This window comes from Lissotriton helveticus, chromosome 1_1 (genome assembly GCF_964261635.1).
Source record: "Lissotriton helveticus chromosome 1_1, aLisHel1.1, whole genome shotgun sequence".
Classification (NCBI taxonomy): domain Eukaryota; kingdom Metazoa; phylum Chordata; class Amphibia; order Caudata; family Salamandridae; genus Lissotriton; species Lissotriton helveticus.
The window spans coordinates 1,924,534,335-1,924,558,044 of record NC_136057.1 but is presented as its reverse complement, the minus strand read 5'-3'; the positions used below and the strand labels follow the sequence as shown (position 1 = coordinate 1,924,558,044).

Genomic DNA, 23,710 nt, shown 5'->3' with positions numbered 1-23,710 from the left:
AATTAAGCAACACCTAACTTTACTTACTGATGGTGCTGACTTGCGTGATTTCATAATGGGACCACGCAAACAGCGTCAAAAACGTTTCATAGCAGCCTCTGTATATGCAGCATACAATGAGGCCTGGAAGGTTACTCAAATTGAGACAGCAGAAAGAATACGGGAAATTGACCGTATTAATTTGGAAAAATCACTATCTGTAGTGGACAATGGGTTAATGACTCTGTCCTCCAGAATTTTTTCATTGGACAGCATTGTGTCTTCAGCAATCGATATATTATCGCAAGACTTACTGTTATTACAACATGGTCAGTCACAATTGCGTTCCATTGTACAGCTTGGCTGGACGTTACAAAATCTGCGTTCAGGCTATGTGCCTTGGCGTTTAATCAACACAACGTCACTATTCCAAATCTTTAACCTTACTGATAGACAAATCGGTATGGCGCAAAAGGGTGCTGATTATACAATCTTGAGCATTGAAAAACTAGAAAGATTACCAATGACAATGTCAGAACGACCTGTCAGTGAATGGATAATACACGGAATCATAAATATTCCAATCTCAACCTTCAGGTTTCAATACTGCCAAAAATATATACAGGCTGGCATGTACGAGAAATTGGGAAAGGGGTACCTTAAAACAACTTGGAACCTGCCCTATTCACATGCATGTGGCAGTAATAAAGGACAGAAAGTGTTTCTTAGTGGCAACAATTGTGCTATGTCACTAAGCGGCACGCTTCTGTGTAACGGTATTAGTTTGCAAGGCGCACCTGCAACTGAAATAGAACCATTCTTTCAAAGACTCTATAATGGGAGTTACATTCTTATTGTAGACCGCAGATGTTGTAGTCTTATGCCCGGGACTCCTTATCTAGTCACTACGACGGCGAAGGTCAAGTGCTGTGGACGTTCTTTATTCCCCAGCTCCTTTCCAGACAGGGAGGCAAGGGCATGGCCCAGTTTGAAAATTACTTCTATTCGAATAGATACTTTAAGCAGAATGAAAACAGTGCTTCTTCAGACGCCTACAAGGCTCACGTCATCAAAAGAAACGTATGATCTACAAGTCGCAAGGACGACTGCAGAGATACATACATTATTATCAACTAATTCCCCCGTACATTTCGCGGAAATCCTGAGCGAAATCTTAAATATTTCTGATACCAATGGGATCTCAGGGGTATTTAAGACAGTATTTTCGATGGCATTAACACCATTCAAAGCCATACTGGGTATTTTTCCAGATTTCGTCCATTCGATTTTTGGCGGACTTCCCCTGATCCTGGGACTAATTGCAGGAATCCTATTCTTAGTCCTTATTTTTCGTTATGGCAACCCATGTCACAGATCAAACTCTCGCGACAATGGAAGATACGATCCTAGCCATTGGATACCGGGACCGGATATCAAAAATCCTGGGACTCTCCCGGCTTAGAGACCTAAACATGACTTGGTTTCTATCATTTCGACCAATGTGGCAAAGGTGTGTTTTACCTGTACTAAGGTGTCTGCTATGCGGAGAAGAATGCGTGTTAGACACCTGTCTGACGCTACAATCGGATGCGCCAGTGGATGCAGATACACTGTTGGTTCCTACCAAGGTTCACGCTTTGTGCTGCCCTCAAAGGCTGCCAATCCTGATGACGGCATTCCTGGAATCTTCACCACTGCGATTGAAGAGTAGTGAAGTTCAAGATGAAAGCAGCATCGAACAGGTACGACCTTCTGTCAGCAATGCGAATCAGAATGTCAATGCAGACAATCATGCGCACGAATGCATGGTTACCCCTATTTCCGACTTAGTGGAACTTTCCCATGAAGCTGTTGACAGTTTTTTCGAAAGCCTGAATGATATGATGTTCTCTCCAGAACAGAAATAGAGACTTTTGAGCAAGCTCGCACACGGCGTTCCCTGAATTCGGCCTTCAACTTTAAAAATAAAGTCACATGAACAATTCTTCCCACAAGTTCACGGACAACAATTTTTTAGCAGCCCCAAATTATTTTTCACAAATTTTTCGGGACACTTATCTTCTGCTTAAAGTAAGAAACTATTCCTAGAGAACTAAGATTTCTATTTTTAGATACTTTATAAACTTTAGTTGCCCGCTGGGATGTTCACAAATATTTTATTATGTGATGAGATGGTCTCGAACTTCCTTTCTGTATAGCTATATTAAGAGCCATTTCATGTGTATTTCTCAAATACCAAATTAGCAATAATGCATACAAATGCGTGTTTACCTTTGCATTTAATTCATAGCTTAAGTGCATACAATATATATGACTGCAATTTTTCAGTATATTTGAAAATTTCAAAATGCATTTATGTATTTTGGGGTGGTAAGGTATACACTATTCTCTATAGTATGTTGTACTATGTTATACTATGCATAGATTAGTAAATATGACCATAGTTAGCGTGGCGTGGGTGTCATGTATTCCTATAGGTTCTGAATCAATCCCCCTATTCCTGACCCTATTCTGGTTAAACTAACTATCAAGTTAACTAACAGTCAGCCCATGAGGCAAGAACAGCCCCCATGATGCAGATACCGTTATCTGACGCAGTCACACTACGGCACAGGAACGTGTTATCTGATTAGGTCATAACGCTTGAGATCTAATTAGACAAGCGACATTCCTCCAGCCCCTGATAAGGCATACGACGTTCTCATAACAAATCAAACCTATGACAACCTGGGAAAAACCCTGCGGCCATTGTTTTGATTTCACAGAGAACTTTAGTAAAGAATGTGCTAACGAGCAAGTCGTATGACATCTTTATTGACGTATCTATGTCCATCCTTACGTCAATCTCGGCACCTTTAAGGTATAAATATTGCCGATCTTGCCCTATGCAAACACACGCGTGGTGACAAGACGGAGCAGCCATACTTGCCGAAGCCGAGAGCAGAAGCAGACCCCGCTGGCAGCAGCCCCGCCTTCCTGACGCGCTGAGAGACGCGCTGCTATCTCAAGCCGAGAGACCCAGCACCGGCGTTTCTGGGCAGCCTTCGCAGGCAGCCTGGAATATCGAGAGCAGAGAAAGAGATACCATTCCTCATTCATCCTAACTTCCAGGTACAGAACTGAATAACCCCTCACAGAGAATTCTTTAGTTATTCACTTGGCAAAAACAAACTTAACTTAAACTGTAACTTTCTATTCCCGCCCACGCATTAGACTTAGGTCAGGTACACGGGGTAGGCGTATTTAGAAACACCAGTTGAGTACGTTTAGTCAAATGTATATGTGTATGTAAATATATTTTAATCATTTTAAACATCATATGGCTCAGAAACCATATCAATGTTTTTACAGTATTATTTTATACTATTGCTTTTAATGTATGCACTTTACTTAACTATAAGTATTGCAATAATATCGATCCATTTCTCATGTATGAGAAAAGAGACTGATCAATAAATAACACCTTTTTATTGAACACGCCCGTCTCTTCCTTTTCTCTACAATCTGATGAGACTAAGAATGCACGTACTGACTGAGTAAAATAATTGCCTTGTGCTCACACGACTCTCGAGATTGACTCTTGATTAGGGGAGAGCAAAGTTGTCATGTTCTATGGTTGTCAGAAACTAAATCCCTTCTTGTCTAATCAGGGAAGTTAATTCCTCCTTGAACATTCGAGAAAGTTTCTAGCGAACTCTGAGCTACGCTGGCAAACCCAAAAATTAAGTCTAGTATCGACAGTAGTAGACCTAGTTAACGTCTGGTCTAGGCCTTTACTGCTGTAGGTATTATTCCAATGCGCAGAGCCTATTGGGAAAATAGGAGCTACACTACAAATTGGAGGAGTATTCATCTGTCAATAGACCCGAATCCGGCGAGAGACTGCAAGATGGTCTTTTAAGCCAAAATGGCTTTATTTTGGCTGTCTCTAGAAATTACCTCTACTTCAAAAAAAGTCAATGGGGGAATACATTCTCCCGATCATTTTTTAAATCTTTCTTTCCTCTTTAATGTTGGCATGTATGGAAGACGATATCTTCTTAACACTCAGAGCGCTCTAAGCTGATCTTGGCACATGTGTGCACCCTAGGATGACCAACTGGTATGGGTACAATTTGAGGACTATGAGTGTAAACATTCAGGACAAAGGGTCAAAATTCAGGACAATAGGTAAGCTTTACAGAGACATCAGAAGAGGTTGCGCAATAGTATAAAATTAAGAAAATAGACAACCACTTAAGTACAAGTGAAAAGAAGTATATTAGGTTGAGACAATTGAGCACTTCATCGTTTTTAGGTCTCGCGTGGGTGTGGCAGCAAAGCTGCCCCACAATCGGAGAGATCTTGTAAACAAAAAGGGAGCCTAAGCCCCGCCCCTCCTTTCTATTGGGTAGCGTCAGCGTTCATGGTAAACGTTGGCTTCCTATTAGAAAGGAGGGTTTTCCGTTGCCACCCTGTCCGCTTTCGGAACGGCCCCTCCAGACATGGTAGTCTGCATTACGGCCGTCGTGACGTAGTTTCTTCTCTGAAGCTTCGTCACGCTGCCTTGTTAGGTCTCGCTAGTTTAAGTAGGAAGCAGCTGCAAAGTGCTGCATGGCCAATCGCTACCGTTATTGCATTTCATATGCATTTTTTAAAACTTTTTAATTCTCCATTAGAAACGTGTATTGTAACAATAACATGGTCTGCGTTTATTTAGGTGCCGGGTCTATTTACTGTCCCAGTCCGACCCCGGGTGCCTCCGTCCTGGAGTGTTTGCCCGTGTGACTCAGCGCCACCTCCAGCAGGTCACATGACTGGCAGTCCGTGCCCGGCACAGGCACAGACCGTGGGAGACAGCAGTGTGTGTGAGGCAGGTGTGTCTGTCTGAGGGAGATACAGCAGCGTTTATTTATTTTATGTGTTTTTATAGCGGGCTTTACCCGAAGGTGTCAGAGCTATTCACAATAGGAACAGTGTGTGTGAGGGAGAGAGACAGCAGCCTCCGTTTGTGTATGGGTAACGGAGAGAGGCAGCTGTGTATGCCTGAGGGAGTGTGTGTGTGCAAGGGAACGATAAGTGTGTGAGACATCGCTGTATATCTCAGGGAGAGTGACAGGAGAGTGAGAGTGACAGGAGAGTGAGAGTGACAGCAGAGTGAGAGTGACAGCAGAGTGAGAGTGACAGCAGAGTGAGAGTGACAGCAGAGAGAGTGACAGCGGAGTGAGCGTGACAGCAGAGTGAGAGTGACAGCAGAGAGAGTGACAGCAGAGTGAGAGTGACAGCAAAGTGAGAGTGACAGCAGAGTGAGTGACAGCAGAGTGAGTGACAGCAGAGTGAGAGTGACAGCAGAGTGAGAGTGAGAGTGACAGCCTGAGGGAGTGTGTGTGTGCGAGGGAACGATAAGTGTGTGAGACATCGCTGTATATCTCAGGGAGAGTGACAGGAGAGTGAGAGTGACAGCAGAGTGAGAGTGACAGCAGAGAGAGTGACAGCAGAGTGAGTGACAGCAGAGAGAGTGACAGCAGAGTGAGTGACAGCAGAGTGAGAGTGACAGCACAGTGAGAGACAGCAAAGAGAGTGACAGCAGAGTGAGATGGACAGCATAGAGTGAGTGACAGCAGAGTGAGAGTGACAGCAGAGAGAGTGACAGCAGAGTGAGAGTGACAGCAGAGTGACAGCAGAGTGAGTGACAGCAGAGTGAGTGACAGCAGAGTGAGAGTGACAGCAGAGTGAGAGTGAGAGTGACAGCAGAGTGAGTGACTGCAGAGTGAGTGACAGCAGCGCGAGATGACAGCAGAGTGAGAGTGACAGCAGAGAGAGTGACAGCAGAGTGAGAGTAACAGCAGAGAGAGTGACAGCAGAGTGAGAGTGACAGGAGAGTGAGGGACAGCAGAGTGAGAGCGACAGCAGAGTGAGAGCGACAGCAGAGTGAGAGAGACAGCAGAGTGAGAGTGACAGCAGAGTGAGAGTGACAGCAGAGTGAGAGTGACAGCAGAGTGAGAGACAGCAGAGAGAAAGCCAGCACAGTGAGAGTGACAGCAGAGTGAGAGTGACAGCAGAGTGAGAGACAGCAGAGTGAGAGACAGCAGAGTGAGAGTGACAGCAGTGAGACAGCAGAGAGAGTGACAGCAGAGAGTGACAGCAGAGAGAGTGACAGCAGAGTGAGAGACAGCAGAGAGAAAGCCAGCACAGTGAGAGTGACAGCAGAGTGAGAGTGACAGCAGAGTGAGAGACAGCAGAGTGAGAGTGACAGCAGTGAGAGACAGCAGAGAGAGTGACAGCAGAGAGTGACAGCAGAGAGAGTGACAGCAGAGTGAGAGACAGCAGAGTGAGAGTGACAGCAGAGTGGGAGTGACAGCAGAGAAAGTGACAGCAGAGTGAGTGTGACAGCAGAGTGAGAGTGACAGCAGAGTGAGAGACAGCAGAGTGCGAGTGACAGCAGAGTGAGAGTGACAGCAGAGAGAGTGACAGCAGAGAGAGTGACAGCAGAGTGAGAGTGACAGCAGAGTGAGAGTGACAGCAGAGAGAGTGACAGCAGAGTGAGAGTGACAGCAAAGTGAGAGTGACAGCAGAGTGAGTGACAGCAGAGTGAGTGACAGCAGAGTGAGTGACAGCAGAGTGAGAGTGACAGCAGAGTGAGAGTGAGAGTGACAGCAGAGTGAGAGTGACAGCAGAGTGAGTGACAGCAGAGCGAGAGTGACAGCAGAGTGAGAGTGACAGCAGAGAGAGTGACAGCAGAGTGAGTGACAGCAGAGTGAGAGTGACAGCAGAGTGAGAGTGAGAGTGACAGCAGAATGAGAGTGACAGCAGAGTGAGTGACAGCAGAGCGAGAGTGACAGCAGAGTGAGAGTGACAGCAGAGAGAGTGACAGCAGAGTGAGAGTAACAGCAGAGAGAGTGACAGCAGAGTGAGAGTGACAGGAGAGTGAGGGACAGCAGAGTGAGAGTGACAGCAGAGTTAGAGCGACAGCAGAGTGAGAGAGACAGCAGAGTGAGAGTGACAGCAGAGTGAGAGTGACAGCAGAGCGAGGGTGACAGCAGAGTGAGAGACAGCAGAGTGAGAGACAGCACAGTGAGAGTGACAGCAGAGTGAGAGTGACAGCATAGTGAGAGACAGCAGAGTGAGAGTGACAGCAGTGAGAGACAGCAGAGAGAGTGACAGCAGAGAGTGACAGCAGAGAGAGTGACAGCAGAGTGAGAGACAGCAGAGTGAGAGTGACAGCAGAGTGGGAGTGACAGCAGAGGAAGTGACAGCAGAGTGAGTGTGACAGCAGAGTGAGAGTGACAGCAGAGTGAGAGTGACAGCAGAGAGAGTGACAGCAGAGTGAGAGTGACAGCAGAGTGAGAGTGACTCAGCAGTGTGAGTGTTCCAGAGAGAGCAGGGTATGCTTGTGCGCTTACACGGTGCACTGACACACAGGAGCTAAAACAAAGAAGAGCTGAACATGTGTATTGGGAGCTTCATAGAGGCAGCCGGCCTTCGGTGAGGGGAGCAGCAATGAGGGGACGCCCCAACCAATTAAGCGCAACTACTCACATGTGACGGTCTCAAGGGACGGGTAGGGGGCAGATGCTCTAAGTGCTGGGGTCACTGTAAGACCCAGGTCTTAAGGTCCTTGTTTTAAAAGGATTTACTTTTAACGGCCTGGTGCCCCCTCTCATCCGTCTCCATCTCTTCATCTTCATCTTCCTGTACCGGCCAGCAGCAGGAAGCAACCAGACACACAGGCTCCCCATAGCCAATCACAACACTGAAATGCAGTGTTGTGATTGGTCTGAGCCCCATGGTTCGGCACACAGACGGGAATAGGGAGCCTGTGCATGCTCCTCACCAAGCTGTCTAATGCAGCCTGGTGGGAGCATGCAAAGTGCGCATGAACTGTTTGGTCGGCCCAAGAGGGCCGGCCTAACAGTTAATGCGTACACCACTCCTCCCCTGGCTCGTGCCAGCCCCGACCCACCACTGACTGTAATAGGAAAAACAAGCATTTGCAATGCAATAGGTCTCGCATTTGCAGGAGTTTTGCTGTACGTGTTGGTTTTAAAAACATAAATGAAAGGAATTGCCATTAAAAATGCCAATAGCTTAAACTCTCGCAAATGCGAGACCTATCGCATTGCAAATGCTTGTTCAGTATGCACACAGTTTTGAGCAAATGTTTAGGTCCTTTTGTGGTAAAAAACCGCACTCCCCACAACCCCCCTACCTTTCTAGCCTCCCAGGCAAACACCCAATGCCCGGTCCGGCCTTGCTAACACCCTCCGATGGGACCCTCCTCTTCACATAGACTCTCTCTCATGTGTATTTGATTTATTTTATAGTGCTACTCATCCCAAGTAATTAGGACAGGGTGTCGGAGTGCGTTACATCACACACATATTAAATAGAGACAATGACTCATATAAATGGGAAAGTCAATCTATAGGAAATGTACTTAAGATAATGGGGGTTACAAGGTGTAATAATTCTTTCATCCATCATTCAGTCTTTCACCATTCATTCTGTCCTTCCATCTCTGTGCCCATCCATATCAATATTCAACCATTTGCAAACCTATCCATCATCTAGCCTCCCATCCATCCATTATTCAGCTCATCCATCCCTCCATCCACTCTTTCACTCATCCATCCCACCATTCATCCTTTCACCTTACCAATCTGTACACTCATCCATCCACTCTTCCACTCATCCACCCATGCACTCATCCATCCAGCCATCTACCCTTTCACCCATTCAGCCATCCTTTCACTTACTCATTCATCCACCCAGTAAATCATCCTTCCACCTTTTCAGTCATCCATACATCCGCCCTTTCTCTCTCCATCCCTCTTTCAATTACCCATTCATCCTTCCATCAACCTATCCATCTACTCATCCATTCAGGAATCCATCCATTGGCCCTATCACTCATCCATCCATTCACTGATCCATCCATCCTTTTTCTCATCCATCCACCCTTTCACTCCTTCACTCATCATCCATCCTTTCTCTCATCCATCCACCTTTCACTCCTTCACTCATCCATTCCTTCCTTGCTATCACCCATCCACCCTTTCACTTCTTCACACATCTATCCATCCCCCCTTTCACTCAATCATCCAGCCTTACATCCACCCTTTCCCTCATCCATCCATCCATCATTCACCCTTTCACTTATCAATTCATCAATCCATCCATCAGTTCCCTCATCCATCCAGTCATTCACTCACCTGTCACCCACCCTTTCACTCATCAATCCATCCTCTCACTCATCCATCCATCCTTTTACCCATTCATCTACCCTTCCACCCATACAGCCATCTATTTACCCTTTCTCTCATCCATCATTCCACTAACACATCAGTCCATCTTTTCTCTCATTATCCATCCATTTACCCTTTCATTCATCCGTTCTCCCTTTCACAAATCCATCCAGCCGTCCACCTATCCTTTCACTTACACACCTTTTCACATTAATTATGAGCTGAGCCTTTGTCTGCAGAGTTCCAGACAGAAGAGGCCCATCAATGACTTCACCCCTGCTGTAGTTCCTAAAGCAAGAAATGGGGCTGGGAAGGGCTCACCGTGCCCCTGTACATAGGCAATCCGAAAAAGTCATGAGTCATTCATGATGCCCAGTGCCACTGTGACATTTTGTTGTTTCCAGAGCTGTAAGTGGGATGGAAAAACTAGGGGGTCTCTCCAAAGGAGGTGTTCGATGTAATTAAGGGCATGGCTTAAAACATCTAAGCTAAAAATCTGTGCTTAGCATAGTGCTACTCCCTCTTGGTAATTTACTGCTTCTGTCATTGCATCCAGATATATAACACAACAAATAGTGTTACACATACAAGCCAGAACTATTGCCTTTGTCAATGGTTGCTAGTTGCATAAAATAAAAAAGCAGCAATCATTGCTGTGTTGAATATAATATTGAAAATGTTTCAGTTTTAAAATGATGAGACAGTGAAAGACCCATAACCCTTTAAAAAAAACTTGTTTCACCACCTTTTCATGAACTGGAATGTCACCTAGCAGCATGGGCGTTTTTGTTCATTTCTTCCACCTGACTGAATGTCCTGCCCGAGACCGAGGCAGGAGGAGGCCACCACATGCAGTAAGAGCAGAGACTGGCAGGGGTGTCCAAACTTTTCTGTACTGAGAGCTACTTATATTCAATGAAACACATTGAGAGCTACTAATATTATTTGTCTTGAATAATCTCAATTTTGTTATATGTACATTAATTCAACCAAGCAAAAGCTTTCTAATTTAATATGCTGGGAGGGCGTGGCCAAGATGGCGGCAGAGTAGCACTGTTTCGGCCGACAAAGGCATCTATAAGGCTGTTTAGAGACCCTGCGTGCTGTGGAGAAAAGGCCTGTGGCCCGGTAATCTAGCGGTAAAAGCAGCACTGGCTCTGGGTGGATTTAAAGGAAAAATAATTGGGATTAACAGTTGTGTTAGATCTAATCTACTTAGGTACTGTGTGACAACCATCTTTAAGACCTCCAAAGGGGCAACAAAAAAGGGAAAAAAGCAAAAACATGGGGGCCCATTGGCAGGTTTAAGGGGCTAGAATTAAATCAGTTTCCAGGCATTTATCACAGGTCATACACTAACAATCTAACATAAATACTGCAAACAATATGTGTACCTTTTCAAAAGGGACAGATTAATTTAAATGTGAGATTATAGATCACATCAGCTGTCAGTTGATCACACAAGAATCCATTAGTTCTTCAGTGATCTTAAACCTCCACACTGAACCTCTATCATCTCTTCGGGCCGTTCACAGAATCAGCAGACTCCAGAAAGCTGGTGGCACTGATCTGCATGTGAAATTTCCATCAGTCAGCTTCATTCATCACCGCTGTACTACATCTCGTTCACCCAGACTCGGATGTCCAGGAAAGTTCAACCCAGCAAAGACAGAATTTGAACTCAGATCCAGCAACATGGACCATTTTCAAGCCCAACCATGGCCCTCTGCCACGAAGACGGTAGGATTCACACTCCAATTAACGCCAAACCTCAAGGTATCCATCTCAAAAGCATTCTATCCTTCATTGCTATTTTGCATGCTCTCTGCCCAAGGCCTACAGGGGGTGCCATTTCACTTTTGCTACATGAGCTAAAGTTCCCATTTCAGGGTAAAGCTATGACAAGACACTGATGGTCTACAAATAGAGATAATTGGAAGCATCTTCCATGATTCTGATTGTTAGTTAATCCCATGAACGTATAACAATCCCTCCCTTAGCAAGAAACTGGTTGATGTGCTATGAGCCAGTAATGTTGAAGTGAAGTGAGTACCAAGCTACTTTGAAGAAAAGAAAAAGTAATGGATGGAATTCTTGAATTTGTCCAAGGGACTGGTAATTAATTATGGCTGTATGAGGCCCTCATTAGAAAGCAGCCAAAGGCAAATCAGCCTTGGTACTGCTCCAATAAGTACAGTCCAGGCTGAACTGCCAGGCCAGGTTCAATCTGAACAGGAACAAAGGTAACCCTATACTGTTTGTGGCCCACTTGGACCTCATTCATAGGCTGCAACTTCAGTTCAATGGTACACAGGGGCGGTGGGTGACATTTTAAAGTGGTGGGGCGCAAAGTGATTTGAATACAGCAGCGTAGCGAGCGAGCGCAGCGAGCGAGCCCGAACCCCAAAAGGGGGGTTTGGGGGGATAACCCCCCCCAAGAAAATTTTGAAAAAAAAGAAGAAAAATTGTGCATTTTCAAGCAAATTTGAGAAAGCAGGAAGGTTAATAAAGCAATTGTGAAAGTGCAGTTATTACATTAATAGATGGCATAACATAGGTAGCTGCTTATTCAGTATAACCACAGAGCTTCATACATTCCGTCCTATTACGCTCAGGTGATGAATTCAGACTATAAGACTTTCATGAAAATCTCAGCTCTAAGAGTAAAAGAATTTGTTGTGGGTGATGACACAAGGAAAGATCAAATCATTGCAATTGGTGGCACTGACAGAGTGAAGTTATTCTAAGATGGACTCAGCAACCATGGATAAGGCAGCACGATGGAAGGATGGCAGCCATATCAAGATCCTGCCCTACAACATTGGTACTGACTGTTACCCCATTACCAATAAACAGTTTTTGATGTGGAGTAAATAGATTCCTTGTGTTTTCACAGCTTTAAATCAGAATATTTAGCAACTAGAATGGGATGTCAATGACCCATGACTGATGCCAAGCAAGCAACAATGGTATATGCAGGAGGAGTAAAATTTATTGAACCGTTCTCAGACCATCCCCAAGGATCGCTTATAGACTAGCATCTGTCCCACCTATTAGTCATGAAAATGCACATGAGCTACCCAATTATAAAACTTTGCCCACAACCACAACAGGAGGTGCCACTGATGTGAGTAGTAAAGGCTAAATTTAAGGTGAGCATTACATAACAGAGACACGATTCAGACTCAGATACTGCTGGAAGGGGATCCAGTTGTCTTTTGGCTGGGAAGTCACTGGAGAAGCAATGAGGAATATATGTGTGACAGATTCATTACAAATCACTTAATCAGGATATTCCCAAAAAACTCTGAGTGAAAGCGACAAAACGGGAGAGATGAGCCTTGTAATTCAAACGCACCAGCAGAAAAGATGTGACTGGTTTCCTTGCCATCAACATACAATAAGCCTTTTTTTTTTAATGCCGATTTATATAGCACAAACTCGACCCAAAGGTATTGGAGCACTTTACATGAGCACCGGTTATGTTACACAGGGACACATTCAGGCACAGGGAGATTAAGTGATTTGCCCAGAATCACAGTCCTTTTAAACCCATAAGTAATTTAAACCGTGCCCCCAACCAAGGTCAGCAACAGGTGCTGCTGCACCCATCTCACCGCCCTAAAGCCGGCTCTGTATGTACTCCTCCAGGTGCTCGGAGGCCAATGTTGGGCGATTAGCAGTGGCTTACACGCACATCAAAAATAAAAGATGTGATGGATAAAGAACAAGTTGTGTTTTACTCCCACCACACATACAGCTGAAGAAGAACTGGTCCTTCAAATAACTGTCCCTAGGTCCTCTAGGCGAGGCTGGACCCGTACACAGCACCTGGATACCCTCGTGGAGCGCTCTAAAAATACACATAACCTACCCTTAAACATGAATAAAGGTGGAGGGGCAGTCGACATGTGGTGTACTGTGAGAAACCACCATGTGCTGCAAACATTAATGGGTACTCGAGCCTTCAGATCAGCAAGTTAACAGCTAACACTGAAAGCCTATCAGAAGCCAGACTTGGGCCAAGACAGAAAAACAGAAAGAAAACACTGACAAACGACACCATAGGGCCAACAGTCAGGGCGTAGGCAAAAAAACAAATCAATAAAAAACCAGCCCGTGAATTCACCACTATCATTTTTCAGACTATCGTTTGTTTAGCGACTATTAGTCATCATCCTCAAGTTTTTTTCGGATTTCAAAAATCCTTAACACCACATACAGTACAGTTTCATAATTCATCAAAACAATTAAAACATTGTTAAAATAGCAACATGATTAAAAGCAGAAGGGAATAGCAACTACACTGCCTTTGTGAATGATACAGGCTAAACAATATTTCATTAGATAAAAACTACTCTTACTAATGTGTGTAAAGAGTTCACGACACGCAGCACCAATGTATGATAAAGTGCAAGTAACAATCTATAAGGGAATAAACCTCGGGGCACATGAACAACATTTAAAAGTAAGACATGCCTGGGCTGGTCACGTGTCCCCAGATGCAAAAAGCAGAATTAAAGAATCCATATTATAACAGCGTTTTGAAGCCACGTGCAAAAAGACGGACTAGAACATACAACCTTTCAAATGCCCCTGCGGGAATGTATATCATAATGGCAATCATATAGGCATATCATGCACAGATCAATGGTTGTCTATACCACAAGCATGTCATGCACTGGTGATTATTTCAATATGACATTCCATAAATCAAATTAAATTAAATTCATATGTGGTCAAAAAAATTACACAGGCCCGATTGCCCACGTGAACAGGTGAAATTAAAGAGAGTTGTGAGACTCTAAATTAGAATGAATTGCATACAAAAGAGATCATGGCTCCAATTCCACTTTATAGTGAACGGATGCTGCAATTGGGTGAGGAGATGAGCAGAAATGGGATGTGTCAGGAGAGAAGTGTTGCTTGATGTGTTGTGTACCAGATCAAAACGTTCAGTGAACTTGTAATGCATAAGAGGTGGACGATTTTATGTGAAGGATAAGTCAGAAAATGAGATGGTGTAATCTGAATTATACCGCTGTAAAATGAGAAGTATATATTTGTTCATCAATGCCATCCATTGCAAATACCTCGCCCACCTCTTGACTAAAGTGTTATGCTAAAGAGAGCTTCAACAACTTGCATGCATGAGAAACAGTAATAGGTAGCCAGAATGTGGGAGGGTGTGGGCATCAAAAGAATGTGTTTCTGAGAAAAGAGTGATTACATAGCCTGTTCAAGTGAAAACCATACCTTTTGAGAATCATCAAGAGGGTGTGACCAAATAAATTGGTATTTGCTTGGTGCAAAACGCCCTATGATAATTAAGAAAATCAGGGAGGTTATCTCCACTTGAGACTTGGGAAGTTTTTATATTTACAGAGATATTCAAGAAGGTTTACCAAACCAAACAAATTTGGAAAGGATTTTATCTATGGAGCCAAAGAAACCCTTGGGAATCTTTATTAGGAGCATCACAGGAAGGAAAGTGATAATAGGGAGAAAAATCATTGCAATGGTATCTAACTGACCCCACCAGGAAAGATATAATAGAGGCCATTGCTGGGAAAATGTTAAAAGTTTGTCAGTTAAAAGATCTGAATTAATTTTCAATGTATGTTTGAGAGTTGGGCAGTTTCAAAACTATATTTATCGAAGCAGGCCTCTCCTGGAATTCTTCCAAAGTCAAATGCCTGGGCATTTGGTACTCTCCCTCTTTTTGGAAATCAGTTGTTCAGTTGCTCCACATATAGTTGTGTTAGACAAACAAGCAGCCACCATTTAATTCTGTTATTAGGTTCAGAGGGTAATGCACATTGACTGATCAAACAGCTTCATGTCACCAAGCAATTGCTGCCCCATAAGGAACATAGTTCCGTTTTAATGTGCGATTCCAAATTGGTAGTGCATCTGAATCTCTGACTTCACAACAATTTGTTCTGTCCATTTTTTGTCGTTATTTATTGAAGGAGCATCGCTACAAATCATGGTTTGCAGTCAAGATTAAATGAAAGGAGTTATGTCTGTCAGAGAGATGAATAAATACTGCAGACATTCGACACTTTTATCTAAAAAAATAAAAATGTTGATCTAAAGACTAAGGGCCTGATTATGAGTTTGGCTGTCTTGTGATCGCCAGACTTGTGGTGGTGGAGGAGTGCCTGTCCACTGTTTTGCTGATTATGATTTACAAAGTCATATCGGAAGTAGACTGCCTGTTGCACCAGGGAAGAGTTGTTCCCTGGCAGTGGTGCAGGAGCACCATCATGCATTATGCTGAGCAGGGACTGGCGCAGTCCTGCTCAGCATATTTTGAGTTCTTGCACCTCCAGCCTTTCCATGAACTGGTGGTGCAAGAACAAAGGGGGCCCTACATGGCCCCCATGTCCCCCACGCCATGGGGATATATTCAGGGGGGCACAACATGTCCCCCTGTCTGTATTTCCCCCAGTTCCAGCACAGCATGTACGTCACCGCCCATGCTGTGCTGGAACTTTTTGGCCATTCCCATTGCGGTGCCTGTTTTTAACCCCTTCGATGCTAATGACAAAGCCAGCTCGTCATGGGCGTTACCTGCGCTGCGCGCATGATGAGCTGGCTTTGTCATGGACCATGGGGATTTTAAATCTCAGCGCCCAGCGGGAAAACCCGCTAGCGCGCATGCGGTTAAGGCACCGCCATGGGAACAGCCAAAGTACCACGGACCGTATTACGAGTTGCACATTTTCAACTTGTAATACAGCTGGTGGTCCTTGCGCAGCTTTGGCACAGCAGAGGCGGAAATGTCGTAATCAGACCCTTAATCTGTATGTAGGTTAACTAATTACCTTACAGGTCTTCCTCTCCCCAAATGTCCACTAAATGTATTTTCAACTATCAGCTTGCTTTCCATTTTTTTTGTTATAACATGTGAACCTAGGATTGGGTGCTACCTTCAAAAACCACAACAAACACATTGTACGGACCCTACTGGATATCCTGTGAACTCAGGATATATAGAGTTGCCGCCTCTGAATGCTAACTTGAGCCTGGGGCAAGTGGGCCGGTGCATGCTCGTAGAAATTCTCAGGCAAGACTGGAAAGTTTGGTGAGCTGATTGGTGGATTACAGTGGTTAATCTATATATCCAGGGTGAGGTAAGTGCATGTCAATGTGGGTGAATGGGTAACCTTTGAGAATGGAGTGAACAAGTCACTTGTGCTGTAGATCACTCCCACTCACATTGCAATGCTGGGAAGAAATACTGCAAAATGTGAGAGTGCAACCCACACCATATGAGATGTTTAAAAGGGCTTCTCCTGGTTAGTGTATAGTTCTGATGCCAGTTGTGTTTAAGTTGATGTCACCCAACACTATGGATTTGATATTCCACTGCTATAATATATAAGCAGCTGATAAGCACACCTGAATAGAAGAGTATTGTCCTCTCAATAAAAACAACCTGAAATTCATGCAATCAAATAGATTATAGAATGTCAAATTTCATTTGTTGAACCACTGGATAGCCTAAAGGCAAAATAATAACCTTGGGGTTTGGGTGTTAGATGCACGTTGTCGGGAGGAAAAATAGTAGTGCCTGAATTTGAATGGATATTAGTAAGTGCACCAGAGATAGGGGAATGCCATACACACAAATATCTGATGCACGACTCAGGGATAAGTGGTGGGGACTTCTGTGACAAGTGTATGCTTGCGTATAAAGCCGATAGCTCAACAAAGTTTGCTCAATGCAAAAATGGCAAAAGTCAATAAACAAATGTGTTGGGTGATTTCCAAGATTTTCACTTAAAAATAAGTGAAACACGAGGAAACTGAACTACATCCACCACAATGCATTGCTGTAGGACTGGAGCAACACGTGAGCGTGCAAACCACACCCTTTATAAAGACATAATGGCTTCTTGCTGAGAAGAAGAAAAGTCTCATATTAGTTATCTCAGCAAGTGACAAGTATCAAACTTTGCTTTTTCTTTGTAGCACTATATCTGACTCCATCGTGTAAACACCCATGAATTGAAAGACGCATCACCTAGGATCGACATCTGCGGAAGGACTGGGCAACAAGAGGTTAAATTACATGATGTGGGAAAGCGTTTTGAGATACCTAAGAGCCTAAAGGGGCGGGCGTCAGAGTGCCTAAAGGTAGGCCCTCTTGGGACTGAGGAGGGGCAGATGGAGCAATTTGCTGTGGCGGGAGTGCTCAGATTGCACATCTCGGAACCAGTGAGCAATGTTTTTGCGCGGTCTGAAAATAACGCGCCAATTCATAAAAAAATATTGAGTTAAACGAATCCATTTTACTCACTGCAGGTGCACAGAACAGTCGCTGTGCTCTGCGCCAGCAAAGTCGGTCACGATACCGCCCCAGGCGTGATAGTTAGGGTCAACCCGCTGATACCACGCGAGCAATCATCCCTTGCTGCGGGCACCAGTAAATGGGAGCGACACTATGTTTAAATGTAAAGAAGCAATCCACACACTTTTAAATTAGGCCATTAGAAAAACAAGATGATTATGTGTTAGAGCGAGTAATGGTTATGGTTTTTTAATTCTCCATAGTTCTGCTCAGTGGAATATGTGATGTGAAGGCATTGTGATCATTAAGCATGGAACTGACTTTCATGTCAGTTCTTTTAAGATGTTCGCAAGAAGCACACATGGACTAATGAAGGACATCGACGAGTGCGGCTCAGCATACTAAAATAACGCATTTACAAAGAAAGAACAAGGATCAGGAACAGAAATCACAGGCAGTATGCTAAAAAGTTCCTCCTGCGGTATCTGTTCACCGCATTTTAAACATTAAAAGTGTCCGGTAAAATTAATCAGAATAAGCCTTAACCAAGCCACTGATTAATGAACATAGATGGCTGATGGCCGATATCATTTTTCTTCAAAACCATGAGCCCACACAGCTTTAGTATCGTATCACATGATTATTACAACAACCAAACTTAAAATATCAATCACTCACTGCACAAACAATCTATGCATGTATGGAAACTTAAAATAGCACTACCTCCTCGTTCATCTTGATTCATTTCAGTCCTTACTGAATATGCTAATGTTGTCCACACAAAAACATAATTTACCTATCCAAGCTAAAATATAAACAAGCATTACATTGGAATTATCAGCGCCGAGTCAGACACGAAATACCATGTGTTGCTGCAGTCGCACGCTGCTCCGATGCGCTCCACATCCTGTTAGCTCCTCAGCTTGCGGCTGCCACGTCATCACAAAACCAGCCAATTCCAAATACCCCCACGCGCGGCATCCAATGATGGAAGCTGCGGGGCTGACAAGCCAATCCTGATTGGCTAGAGGGGCATTTTTGCTGCTCGCCCTGTCGCCCTTTGTGAACCCGGGCTGTTTAGGCGAACAGCACCCCTGGGTCCCGCTGGGGACCTTACAGAGCGCATGCTTGAGGAAGTATCCAACTTTCCCAAGCATGCGCACTCCCCATCGGGATTGCGCAACTATCGGGATTGCGCAACTGCAGCAGGCCACCTGGCGGCTGATTGTTGCAATGAATGTATTGCAATGTATTTATTTTATTTAGAGCAGGATTGCGGCCGGCGGCAGCGATGCGGGTCCATGTGGTGGCTTGTGGGGCTACGCCCCTACGCCCCAATGGACGCACCGCTGGTACAGTGAGCTTAGGACCCATGATTGGACATACCCCTCACACTTTTAGCATCACACCGTGGCAAAAAAGTGATTAATAGAATGCTTAAATTGATCTCAGTCATTGCTAATAACGTAGGGCTGCAGCACAGTCCATGGTTTTTTCTCCCACCAAGCTACCTTAGGCAGGAACCAGACATAAGCAACTTAGCGTTTTACCTGCTCTGAAGGTGCTGTTGGTAAAACGCATATTGGCATCCACGCGGCTTGTACTTCCAAGAAGATAAGCCATTTTTATTAATTGGACAATTGCCACAAGAATAATACGGGGGTAGAAAGAACAGGGGGGAGGATTACATTCCTTTATATGCAGTGGTGACAGGAATAAGGAAATCATCCTTCATAAAGAAGTACTTAGAGCCATGTGTCCTTCAAAGTCCTGTACATGAATGGAGAACAGAAGTGAAATCCAAATCATGTTATATAGCCTGAAAAGGAAGTTGAAATTGTGCACCTTGAGATCCTGGTGACTTGGAAGCAGGTCTCTAAGAGATCACAGGACGAATGACTAAGCAAAGTGGGCGACTTTAATTGATTGAGTACAGGTCCATTAAGGACTTTCGAACAACACACACCGGCTTTATGTATATTATGCTTTTTGTGTGCAAGAATATATGTTGTTGTCCGTCCCGAGGAAGGTGCCTTAACTGTGGAGGTCCAACGAAATACGTCAATGTTGTTGATTTTATGAATCTCCAGTAGTTTCCATCACGTACCCTGCCCTCCACCCTTCAGTGGCAAAAACGAGTCTTTTGAGGGGCTAAGGACGGAGCTTGCCCTGAGGTATCACCGGGCGTCAAGAGCTGCACGATATCATTTCAGCTGTCTAAGCAATTTGGAGCCTAGACGTCCATTCGCGTTTCCTGTATTTCAAACAAGTAACAATAACGAAACATTTGGTAAAAGAACAAAACAAAGCAAACTGCCTTCGTGCTCTTGCAAGCTAAAGACGCCTGGTTTGCGACCAGCCATAACTTGGGAATTTCGACGACAAACACTGAATGTTACTCACCCCCAATTGCCGTCCACCTTTGCAGCCGACGCTTTAGTGCCCAGGTTAGCCAAGCTCCAGCAACAGCTGCGAGCAGCTTAGAGTAGGGCGCGCGCTGGAGCGGTGGGAGGAGCCAGGCAGCATCTTCGACTTTCGTTTCTACACAGTGACGACATAGCCCCGCTGGGCGTCGAAGGCTCTCTGCACTGTGAAGAAACACGGCAGCTACACTGGGCGGAGAGAAGCCACCGTAGGGATCTCGTATATCGTAGTACTAGTAACATGATGCCCGTGTCGCCTTTTCAAAACCAATTGGAGGAGTATTCATCTGTCAATAGACCCGAATCCGGCGAGAGACTGCAAGATGGTCTTTTAAGCCAAAATGGCTTTATTTTGGCTGTCTCTAGAAATTACCTCTACTTCAAACAAGCATTTGCAATGCAATAGGTCTCGCATTAGGAAAGTTTGAGCTATTGGTATTGTAAATGACTCATATTTTATTTATGTGTTGGTTTTGAAAATAGCGAAATTAATAGCTTTGTCATTTACAATGCCAATGCTTTTAACTTTTGCAAATGTGACACCTATACCATTTGTAATGCAACATGTTTTGTATTTACGTGACTTAGATGTATTGATATTACAAATAACAATGGCTTTTATTTTTTTTTAATAATGAATACTTAAATAAAAATTATTGTAATTTATAATGGCAATAGCTTAAAATGTTGTAAAGATTATGTTCATTGTATTTTATTGTGACCAAAATCCAAGAACTTAAGTGAAATATTAACATCTTTTTGTGACGTCTGTAATAAAGCTTGAAACATTGAGAGAACATATTTGAATCAGTTGTTGTTGAATGGTTGCACAGATTGATGCTGTGGTGGCGCTGAGTGATGCTGTGGCATATCGCACTCCAAAAGTAGGGCAAAAGGTGCGCGAGGACCTAACCCTTCCTTCCCCAGTGAAGAGCGCATAGCTGCCAAAGTTTCCGATTTCCATGTGTGACATTTTCATAAATTCAGTATAATTGTGTGTTACATTTCAACAACTATGAGTGACACTTTCCCGCAACCAAAATCAAGCAATGAAAACCAGGAAAACATATAAATGTCAGCTGTTACACCCATTTGAGCATCAAGACATTCTAAGAAGATGTTTAAAGTGCCGGAAAGCACCAGAAACTGAAGCACCTTAGTTCTCTTCTAAGCTGATCATACTGTTAAACAAAACGAGGACTCAGATCTGCACCACTCATTAACAGTGCGCGCCATGCCACTGCAAACAAAAGAATGTTTCTGTGAATTTTAGCGGTCAGTCATTGTAATACGGCCAGATTATTTATTGAAAAAACCGGCGCATTGTGCTTGCCACCTGCTCATCTCGAGTACAGAGATTAAATAATGACTGCAATAGTGGGGGATAAAAAGAGAAAGAGGCGGATCTGTTTTCCAGATTTGGTCTCCTCACATGCAAGCACATATCATCGCTCGCTGGGGAACGGATTGTAGCCATGGTGCAGTCTCCACGACCGAAATATTCAGAAGGTGTTCTTTAATTTCTCGTTTTGCTCTGACAAACGTAAAATAACAAGGTTTACCTAATCGCTTTCTTGACTGCTCGGCCGCTATAAATCTGGCCAATAAAATGAGCAAAGGGACATCACTTTTATTTAAGAGCACAGTTTTATGAGTTCACAGTTTATAAATTCACTTACTTGGATTTGAGGCAGGCGATGAACGAAGACAGCAACAGGCGCATTCCCCCGGGCTGGTACATGCTCTCACAGCTGCAGTGCAGGCAGCACGGCTTCGGTCGGGCCCGAGTTGGTTGATCCCTTGTCCACCATGGGATCATGATTGCACCACTCCACACACTGCACAGAGCAGGCAGCGGGTCAAAAGTGGCGAGCAGCACCTATCTCTGCTACCGGGCAGCAGCAGTCTCACAACTGAGTCAGCTGCCGCCAACACTGGTTGGGCCGGGTGAGGCTCAGAGAGGCCGAGGCAAGCCGGCGGTGGTGCGAGCAGTCATACGGTGGCTTGCACATAACTTCAGTTGCCTCTGCCATAACTCAACAACCTATTCTCACTGTCCAGTTGAACGCCGCCGCGCATTATGGAAGAGGCACTTAAATAATTATGGTGGAGTGCAGCGTGAAACAAAACAAGGCGGAAGAGACGCGAGACGCCAGCGGCCAGTCGCGTGCACATCTCCTGTTGTTGTAGTGACCGGGAGAGTGCCGCCACGCTGCCCGCGGCGACCCGGAAGCTCTTGGCCGGCCGGCCAATCCGCTCGCGGCCGACCGGAAGTCCCGCCTCCTGATGTCCGTGAGGCGGCCTGCCGGCGCATGGAGCGCCCTGCCGGTCCTGGGTATCCCGGGTCCCCAGGAGGGGGCCGGGGAGAAGGAGGAGTGTGGCGCCTGTTGCGGGGCTCCTCTGACCTGAGGGAGCCCCGATTGAGAAGAGGAGACGCGCCATGAGGAGTACAACACTCATTCACGTTAAAAACAAGTGCGCAGAACGACTGCCGATATTTTATACACTGTTGCGGGACAGTTCCGTTTCGAAAACGAGGCCTGACAAGCAAAAGGGATTTCCGGCCGGGAGAAAGGAGAGGCGTGACACGCACTGAAGGGGCGGAGAAACAACGGAGCGGGCTGCGGAGTCTGGTGTGACACGGAGGGACAGGACGAGAGGAGCCGGTGAGGGGGGGCCTCGGGGCACATTGACGATGCCCGCCCCCCCCGTGATGGAAGCCCTGCTTGTGCCCGGTGAGCGGGGTTGGGAGTGTGTGTGTGCGGGTTTGTAAGAGGGGAGAGGGGGGGTGCGCGCGCTTGTATGTGCCTGCGTGTGTTGTGCCTGTCTGTGTGTGTGTGTGCGCGCGCGCGTGTGCCTGTGCGTGCAGGGGATGGGGCCTGCCTGTGTGCGCGCCGTGTTTGCATGCAAGCCCTGCGGTCTGCGCAAGCGCGCTCGCTCCCGCGGTGAAATCCGACACTGGGAAAGCTCGTGACACTTTGGTGTCCACTCTCCCAAATACGGATAGCATTAGTTGTCGAGCTGACAGCATTCATGCTTCGCATGAATGCCACATCAGCTCGACCTAAAAAAGTCAATGGGGGAATACATTCTCCCGATCATTTTTTAAATCTTTCTTTCCTCTTTAATGTTGGCATGTATGGAAGACGATATCTTCTTAACACTCAGAGCGCTCTAAGCTGATCTTGGCACATGTGTGCACCCTAGGATGACCAACTGGCATGGGTACAATTTGAGGACTATGAGTGTAAACATTCAGGACAAAGGGTCAAAATTCAGGACAATAGGTAAGCTTTACAGAGACATCAGAAGAGGTTGCGCAATAGTATAAAATTAAGTAAATAGACAACCACTTAAGTACAAGTGAAAAGAAGTATATTAGGTTGAGACAATTGAGCACTTCATCGTTTTTAGGTCTCGCGTGGGTGTGGCAGCAAAGCTGCCCCACAATCGGAGAGATCTTGTAAACAAAAAGGGAGCCTAAGCCCCGCCCCTCCTTTCTATTGGGTAGCGTCAGCGTTCATGGTAAACGTTGGCTTCCTATTAGAAAGGAGGGTTTTCCGTTGCCACCCTGTCCGCTTTCGGAACGGCCCCTCCAGACATGGTAGTCTGCATTACGGCCGTCGTGACGTAGTTTCTTCTCTGAAGCTTCGTCACGCTGCCTTGTTAGGTCTCGCTAGTTTAAGTAGGAAGCAGCTGCAAAGTGCTGCATGGCCAATCGCTACCGTTATTGCATTTCATATGCATTTTTTAAAACTTTTTAATTCTCCATTAGAAACGTGTAT

The 23,710-nt window shown here is 45.1% G+C and overlaps 1 protein-coding gene across 2 annotated transcripts in view; it reads right to left on the bottom strand.

The window, feature by feature from the left end:
- The window catches only part of LOC144755000 (2-5A-dependent ribonuclease-like), a 300,991-nt gene that overhangs the window by 235,780 nt on the left and 41,501 nt on the right, over nucleotides 1-23,710 (bottom strand). Inside the window, exon 1 of one of the 2 annotated variants that reach the window (XM_078643400.1) lies at nucleotides 19,906-19,983. The exons of the other annotated variant lie outside the window; for it this stretch is intronic. The gene's annotated coding sequence lies outside the window, so the exon portion shown is untranslated. Of the gene's footprint in view, nucleotides 1-19,905; nucleotides 19,984-23,710 lie in introns of those variants that run through there. 2 annotated transcript variants of the gene reach the window in all.